Genomic DNA, 9,429 nt, shown 5'->3' with positions numbered 1-9,429 from the left:
TGGATCTTCCGCTCATTAGGAGAAAGAGGAAAAATCATCCTAAATTAATTTATTTAATACAGTTGTGCAGCATTAGTTTTATATTGATAGAAAAGCCACAAAATAAATCGTCTTTGAAAAATCATAAACTTTTCAGGCTTTCTCCCATTAAAACTAACCAGGCTCACAGCCCAGGGAAATACAAAGGTATCCTGTTTCTCAACCTGACCAGGATGCTGCAGTAATTTCAGATAAGTACAATGCCTGGATCTCTACCAAAGGGTCATTCCATCTGAATCAAGGTGTATCTCTCATCGACATTCTGGCAAGATTATTTTTCTGGGACTAGACAAATTATCCAAAGTATAATCAATATCACAGCCTCTCTAAAGAGCAAAATATGACCATCAATGATACAACAGCTAAACCTAAGTCTGATGCTTCATACTGGGTGGACAACAACAGCACAGCTGATGGCAGAGTTGTGAGAAGGAAACACTACTTTTCCGGGATCACACATGATTTCAGTAGAAGGGCAAGAACTTTTTAATTGTAAACAGCTCGCCTTATGGGAACGTGATCACTAAGTACACACCAATGTATCTTTCCTCACAGCCCTCAGTGTAGATACTGTGATTTTCTTCTTTCACTCACTATTATATGTCTATGTCTAATTATATGAAAATGTCTTCTTCACATGTTTAAATAAATTCACACTAGTGGTGTAAAACCTCCAGCTGTGTAAGTGTGAAAACAGGAGAAAATGTGTCGTGTGTTTACCCACTGCTCCATTACTCCATATGTATAAAGAGAAGATATCCTGTTGTTGTATTTGTTGCCCACCTTTTGACATTTTTATTTATTTATTTATTTATTTATTTATTTATTTATTTATTTATTTATTTTGAGGAGGATCCGCCCTGAGCTAACATCCATGCCAATCCTCCTCTTTTTGCTGAGGAAGACCGGCTCTGAGCTAACATCTATTGCCAATCCTCCTCCTCTTTTTCCCCTTTTTCTCCCCAAAGCCCCAGTAGATAGTTATATGTCATAGCTGCACATCCTTCTAGTTGCTGTATGTGGGACGCGGCCTCAGCACGGCCAGAGAAGCCGTGCGTTGGTGCGCACCCGGGATCCGAACCCGGGCCGCCAGCAGCAGAGCACGCGCACTTAACCGCTAAGCCACGGGGCTGGCCCCCTATTGCCTACCTTTTGATTTTTAACCTTTCTGAGATGTCATGTGTCTTACATTCAGCATAGAATTGAGTTTCACTTTGTGATTTAACTTGACAATATTTTTTCTTTTAATAAGAGACTTAAATGCCTTTACTTTTAATAATATAAGAATTGTGTTTGGTTTTATTTTGGTTACAGTGTTTTATACGCTGTGTTATATACACGTATTTGTCTTTCATTATCTTGTTTCTATTTGCTGCTTTTGTTTTAATGCTGAGATATTTTGGAAGGTTGGATGTTTGTTCTGATGGCTACCTGATTCCCTAAGGTCATCTCTCTCTTTAGACAGTAGTTACTGTCTCCAAACTAAAACAACATCAGCTTGTAGTCTCCTCCTTCCCCTCCACATGTTCTCCCTTATCCTCCAATTTGATAGGATACTAACATTAAGTGTTTCCCTTGGCAGTAGTAAACCTGCCAGACCAAATCCTTTAACTCCTAGGGATTACAGGTGAGGCAGTCAGTAAGCTTATTCTATGGAATGCCTTGTCTTCCTTCTTTTCTCGCATTTTCCTTAGTTGTATCATTTCTACATTATCAGATGTACATTACATTCCTTCTGTCAGTTTTACCCTGCTTTTGCTTACATCCTTGGTTTGAAGTTAAATATATTTCATGCTTACTACCACCACACTGGAGGAAGAAAGCTTTTTTGTTTTTTAAAATACTGGAGAAAACAAAAAAATGTATATGCTGATGGAATAGAAGGGCAAGAGAGGACAAACGAGAGGGAATGAGAGTGAACATGTTTATTCTGAACTGGTAGGGATGTTACACTAAGCACCATCTCTAAGCTAGCAGGACAGGATGGTGAATTATGAACAGATAAGTTTATAGCTTTTCAAGGGAGGAGGAAAGCCCTGCCCTCAATAAAAAGCTGAGCAGAATCAAGAACTGGTGATGTTTGAAATCGATGTTTTGACCCAGAGGCAGGAATTTGAGAAAACTCTTTTAGTACCTATTTTCCCAAGAAAATATTAAGATACTTTTTGCTGATCATCTGTCTCAGTTGTAAGCTATGACACAGAGAGTTTCCTTATGGCCTTCACCCATCTTCCCCCAAGGGTAGCATCTTGTATAGCTATGGTACATTCTCACAACCTGGAAACTGACATTGATACAATTCACAAATCTTATTCAGATTTCACAAGTTTTACATGTAGTTATTTGGGTGTGTGCTTTTATTACACGTGCAGATTCATGTAACCACCAATGCAAGCAAGATAGAGAACATTCCATCACAAGGATCCTTTGTCCTATCCTTTATAGCCACAGCCAACTTTCTGATTCTTCCTGTCAGTAACCCCTGGCAACTACTAATCTGTTATCCATCTCCATGATATTGTCATTTCAAGAATTTTTCGTAAATGGGATCGTATAGCATGAAACTTTTTGAGATTGACTTCTTAAACTTAGCATAATTCCCTTGGGATCCAGCCAAGTTTTGCCTGTCTTTATAGTTTGTTCCTTTTTATTCCTGAGTAGTATTTCATGGTATAAATGTACCATGGTTTGTTTGACCATTCACCCACTGAAGGACATTTGGATTGCTACCAGTGTAGGGCTGTTATGAATACAACCTATATACATTCATGTACATGTTTTTGTGTGAACGTAAGCCTATTTCATATCTTTAGGATAAATGCCCAAGAGTTCCATTGATAGGTCATATGGTTAGCACATATTTTGTTTTGTAAGAAACTGCCATACTCTTTTCCAGATTTACTGTACCATTTTACATTCCTGCCAGCAATGTATGAGTGATCTAGTTCCTTTGCATCTTTGCCAGCATTCGGTGTTGTCACTAATTTTTATTATAGCCATTCTGATAGATGTGCAGTGATATTTCATTGTGGTTTCAATGTGCATTTCTCTAATGGCTAATGATATTGAGAATATTTTCATGTGCTTATTTACCATCATTATATCATTTTCAGTGACATGTCTATTCATATCTTTTGACTGTTTTCTAATTGGATAGCTTGTTTTTTTACTGTTGAGTTCTGAGAATTCTTTATATATTCTAGATACAAGTCCTTTGTCAGATATGTGCGAATGATCTCTCCCAGTCTGTAATTTGTCTTTTCATCATCTACAGGGTCTTTTCCAGGGCAAAGTTTTTAATTTTGATGAAGTCCAATTTTATAATTTTTTTCTTTTTGTGGACTGTGCTTTTGTTATCAAGCCTAAAAATGCTTTGCCTAGCCCCAGGTCCCAAGGATTTTTCTCTTATGTTTTCTTCTGAAACTCTTATAGTTTTACATTTTCTATTTAAGTCTGTGATTCATTTCAGCTAATTTTTGTATAAGGTGTCAATTCAGGTCAAGGTTCACTTTTGTGCCTATGGACATCCAATTGCTCCAGCACCATTTGTTGAAAAGGCTATACTTCCTCCTTTGAATTGTTTATGCACCGTTTTAAAAAATCAATTGGTTGGTGCAGCCTCTGTGGCAAACGGTATGGAGATTCCTCAAAGAATAAAAAATAGAGATGCCCTATGATCCAGCCATCCCACTACTGGGAATCTATCCAACGAACCTGAAATCAACAATCCAAAGAGGCTTATGCACCCCTATGTTCATTGCAGCATTATTCACCATAGCCAAGAAGTGGAAGCAACCTAAGTGTCCCTCGACTGACGATTGGATTAGGAAAATGTGGTATATATATACAATGGAATACTACTCAGCCATAAAAAAAGACAAAATCGTCCCATTTGCAACAACATGGATGGGCCTGGAGCGTATTATGTTAAGTGAAATAAGCCAGAAAGAGAAAGACAAACATTGTATGATCTCACTCATATGTGGAATATAAACCAACACATGGACAGAGAAAACTGGACTGTGGTTACCAGCGGCAGTGGGGGTGGGGGGTGGGCACAAGGGGTGAAGGGAGTCATATATATGGTGATGGACAAACAAAAATGTACAACCCAAAAATTTCACAATGTTAGAAACCATTAAAACATCAATTAAAAAAATCAATTTGGTATATTTTTGTGGATTTATTACTTTTTAATAAAATAAAAACTTAATATTCACTAGTTATGGAAGTTTAACAGTTTTTTAGAAGGTATACTTCTGAAAACAGAATAAAACACCTTCTCAGGTCAAATCAGTCAAAATACAAAGTATACTTCCTTTAAAAATTAAAATGAAAAATAATTTGAGCAACTAAAATTATCATCTAATACTATAAGTAAAAAAACTTATTATTTAGTCAAATGGTTTTATTTTATACATTAGAATGAGTTCAGAAAGGCCCATTGTATCCTTGAATAAGCAAAAGTTTAGTTCTTTAATTTCAGAGGCTGGAATGGATGCACTATTGTCACCTCGAGGAAATATTCTCCCATTAGAGGCTATTATAAAAAGCAATGAGGGTGTGTAATCCTTGCAAGAGCCATCTTCTGCTTCCTCAGTTTCTTAGATATGAGGCAACTTTAGAGAGGCCTTTTTCCCCTTCTTATAAACAGTTGTAGATATTTGCCCCAAGGAAAAGCATTTGTGGTAATATATTTTAATAGAAAGTTTTATTGGTTAAATGTATGTCAGATAACAGTAATTCTGATCAAAATTAAAACTACAAACCAAGCAGGGTTTTTTTTTTGTTTCCTGTGAAAAACGAAAGATGATTCAAAAAGTTATAAAAATTCAAAGTGCTAAAAATATTCCAATTAATCTTGAAGAACATATTTTGAAGGACTTGTACTCAAGATACAAATTTATTTTAAGAACTTGAGTCCCATTGGAGTTTGTATGTTTTCTAGACCAGCGCTTCTCCAAACTAAAGTACCTTTAGATGACATGGGTATCTTGTCAAAATGCAGATCCTTATTGAGTAAAATGAAGCCTGAGACTGCTCCCAGGTGATACTGAGGCTGCTGATCTTTGATAAAATTTTGAGTAACAAGGTTATAGACTAGTGGTTTGCAGACTTAACTGCATATTCACTGGGGGAGCTCTTAATTATACCAATACATGGGGCCAGGCCAGTTAGATTGGACTCTCTAGGACTGGGCTCCAATCATTGGCAAGCTGAAAGCTCCCAGTTGATTCTAACGTGCAGTCATTATGTTCTAAACTTGAGATCCATTGTGTAGGGAGAAGCAGACATCTGTAAGTTAAAAACTACAAGGAGTAGCATTGTCTCTATCCTCCTCTTGAAATTCAAATGAATGTCAAAGTTGGGACAGAGGTAGACACCACACAAATATGATCCTGAAAACACCCAACACTAAAGGACATGGTTAGACATTTGCATACAACCTGACCCATATGGCATAAGGTCAGTTACCTCAGACCATTATTAAAAATAAAGTAACAAATAAATGGAAAGGTATCCTATGTTCATGGATTGGAAGAATTAATATTGTTAAAAATATCAATACTTTCAAAATCCTTCTACAGATTCAATGCAATCCTTATGAAGATTCCAATGGCATTTTTTGCAGAAGTAGGAAAAACAATCCTAAAATTTATATTGAACCACAAAAGACCCCAAATAACCAAAGCAATCCTGAGAAAGAAGAACGAAGCAGGTGGCATCACACTTCCTGATTTCAAGCTATGCTATAAAGCTCTAGTAATCAAAATAGTACATATTGGCATAGAAACAGACAAATAGATCTGTGGAACAGAATCAAGAGCCCGGAAATAAACCCAAGCATATACACTCAACTAATATTTGACAAAGGAGCCAATAATACTCAATGGAGAAAAGACAGTCTCTTCAATAAATGTTGCTGGGGAAATTGGATATTTACATGTAAAAGAATGCAACTAGATGCTGATCTTACATCGCTCACAAAAACTAACTGTAAATGGACTAAACTCTTAAATGTAAGACCTAAAACCATGAAACTCCTAAAGAAAACATAGGAAAAAAATCTCCTTGACATGAGTCTTGGCAATTTTTTAGATATGACACCTCAAGTGCAAGCAACAAAGTCAAAAATAAACAAGTAGGGCTACATCAAACTAAAACACTTTTGCCCAGCAAGAAGCCATCAACAAAGTACAAAGACAACCAATGGAATGGGGAAAAAAATATTTGCAAACCGTATATCTGATAGGTGGTTAATATCCAAAATATAAAGAACTCATACAACTCAATAGTAAAAAACAAATTATCCAATTAAAAATGGGCAAAAGACCTGAATAGACATTTTTCCAAAAAAGATATACATATGTCAACAAGTACACGAAAAGATGCTCAACCTCACTGTCATTAGGAAAATGCAAATCAAAACCACAATGAGATATCATCTCACTCCTGTCAGAATGACCATCATCAAAAAGATGAGATAACAAGTGGTGGCAAGGATGTGGATAAAACGGAATCCTTCTGCACTGTTGGTGGAAAACAATGTGGAGGATCTTCAAAAAATTAAAAATGGAACTACCACATGATCCAGAAATTCCACTTCTAGGAATATATAGAAAGGAAATGAAAACACTAACTAAAAAGATATCTGCACCCCTGTGTTCATAGCAGCATTATTTATAATAGCCAAGACATGGAAACAACCTAAGTATCCATGGAAAGATGAATGGATAAAGAAGTTATGGTATATTTATATAATGGAATATTAGCCGTAAAAAATGAGGAAATCCTGCCATTTTTGACAACATGGATAGACCTTGAGGACATTATGCTGAGTCAAATAAGTCACACAGAGAAAGACAAATACTGCATGATCTCACTTAGATGTGGAATCTAAAAGCCAAACTCATAGAAAAAGAGATCAGATGTGTTGTTACCAGAAGGGAGGGTGTGTGGGAGGAGGTGGGATTAGAGGAAGGTGGTCAAAAGGTACAAACTTCCAGTTATAAGATAAATAAGTACTAGGAAGGTAATGTACAGCATGATGACTATAGTTAACACTGCTCTATGATATATTTGAAAGTTGTTGAGAGTAAATCCTAAGAGTTCTCATCACAAGGAAAATGTTTTTGCTTTTTTTTTATTGTATCTATATGAGATGACGGATGCCAACTAAATTTATTGTGGTAATCACTTCAAAATATGTAAGTCAAACCATTGTGCTGTACACCTTAAACTTATACAATAATGTATGTCAAGTGTATCTCAATGAAATGGACAAAAACCAGCAAAGTATGGGAAGTTATATAAACACATTTTGAAATCTTTTAAAAACTCAAAGGTTTGTGCTAACCAATTCTTAAACACGATGTATTTTTCTGGTTGAGTTATATAAAAATGTCTTTATGTAAAAAAAAAATAGTAATAAAGTCTACCTTTTAAATAAAGCAAAGCAAAGTAAAGGTTTCTCAGCCAATCTGGATGGAGCCCTTAAACACCATGCTCTGGGACCATGTGATTGATGAAGAACTTGTGTGTAGGGCAGGTAAGAATTTTCTGGACACCTTGTACTGAGTAGGAATCAAGATTTCTGAGTAGAGAAGCAGGAAAAAAATCAGTGTCAGTCCAAGAACAAAAAAGTTCTCTGAATTTTCCCACTTGGACTCTGTGAACTCAAACCTGTAGTTTATTATAAAATACAATTATTTATTGTAATTATACTAAATGTTAACATAGTAGTGAGTCATAATATTGCCAATATGTGAAAGGGAGAAAATTCTCTTTTACCTATGACACATATGGGGATATAGAGGCTCATATATAAACTTCAACTTTCAATTAAAATTTCAGGTTACTTACTTTAATCCATTCCATTAAAATATTTGTGTATGCTAACTGAGATATAACTTCTAATGTCTATAGAGGAAGAAGGAGGATCTTGGTTGAGTCCATTGTTTCCGGTTCAAGTGACTGTGACAAAGTTAGGAAAGCAACTATGTCCTTTCCTTTCTTTTTTAACAGCATTGTTGAGGTATAATTGACATACAATAAACTGCACATTTTGGTAAGTTTTGACATATGTTTACATGTAAAACCACCACCACAATCAAGATAATGAACATCCATCACCTAAAAGCTTCCAGCTGCCACTTTGGAATCTCATCCCCTTGACTCTCCATGTTGCTCCATTCTAGGCAACCACTGATCTGCTCTCTGTAAATGTAATTAGAGATTAGTTTACATTTTCTAGAATTATATATAAATGAATCATATAGCATATACATGTTTTTGCCTAACTTCTTTCATTCAGCATTTATTTTGAGATTCATACTTGTTATGTGCATGAAATTTATTGCAGAATAATATTCAGTTGAATGGATATAACACAGTTTAACCATTTACTTGTTAATGGAAATCTTGGTTGTTTTCAGTTTGGGGATATAACAAAAAAGGCTGCTGTGAATACACGTGTCCAAGTCTTTGTGTGGACATACGCTTTGATTTCTCTTGAGTGACACTTAGGAGTGAAATGGCTGAACCACATGCCTCTACTTTCTGACCGCATTCAATTAGAGCAAACCCCCGTTTCCTTAGACCTTCACTCAAATTCCCTAACCAAGCTCAAATCCTGTAGTAGCTTCTTTCTAATACCTTATTACTGAGACATTTCATTGCTCCCCTTGGTATCTGTTTTCCCTCATTGAAAGGAGTCATAAACCCAACTTGTTTAATTACAGGTGTGTTCCTGGTGGTCTTTAGCTGAAGTTTCTTTCTAGGATATTTTTTCTATTGGCATAAAGTTGTTCATCATATTTTCTTACTATTCACTTAACATCTGTGAATCTATAGTGATATCACCCTTCTGTTTCCTGATATTGGCAATTTGTGTCATCTTTCCTTTTTTCCCTGATCAGTCTGGCTAGAGGTTTATCAAAGGTTTGACCTTCTCAAAGATCAATAGATTTTAGTTTTGTCGATTTTCTCAATTGCTTTTGTTTTCTGTATCATTGATTCCTTCTCAGATTATTATTTTTGTGCTTCTGCTTACTTTGGGTTTAATTTCTAATCTTTTTCTGGATTCTTAGGGTGAAATCTGAAGTCATTGACATGAGACTTTTCTTCTTTTCTAACATGGAGGCTTTTAGTGCTATAAATTTCCCCCTTAAGTGCTGCTTTCCTGGCATCCCACAGATTTTGATGTTGGATTTTCATTTTAATTAAGTTTAAAATACTTTCTAATTTCCCTTTATATTTCCTCTTTGAATAATAGGTCATTTAGAAGTATGTTATTTAGTTTCTAAATATTTGGGGATTTTCCCGATCTTTCTGTTATTGATTTCTAATTTAATTCCATTATGGTTAGAAAATACACTTTGTGCAATTTTC

The sequence above is a fragment of the Diceros bicornis genome, chromosome 7 (genome assembly GCF_020826845.1).
Source record: "Diceros bicornis minor isolate mBicDic1 chromosome 7, mDicBic1.mat.cur, whole genome shotgun sequence".
Taxonomy (NCBI): Eukaryota; Metazoa; Chordata; class Mammalia; order Perissodactyla; family Rhinocerotidae; genus Diceros; species Diceros bicornis.
Note: the sequence above shows the minus strand (reverse complement) of the source record.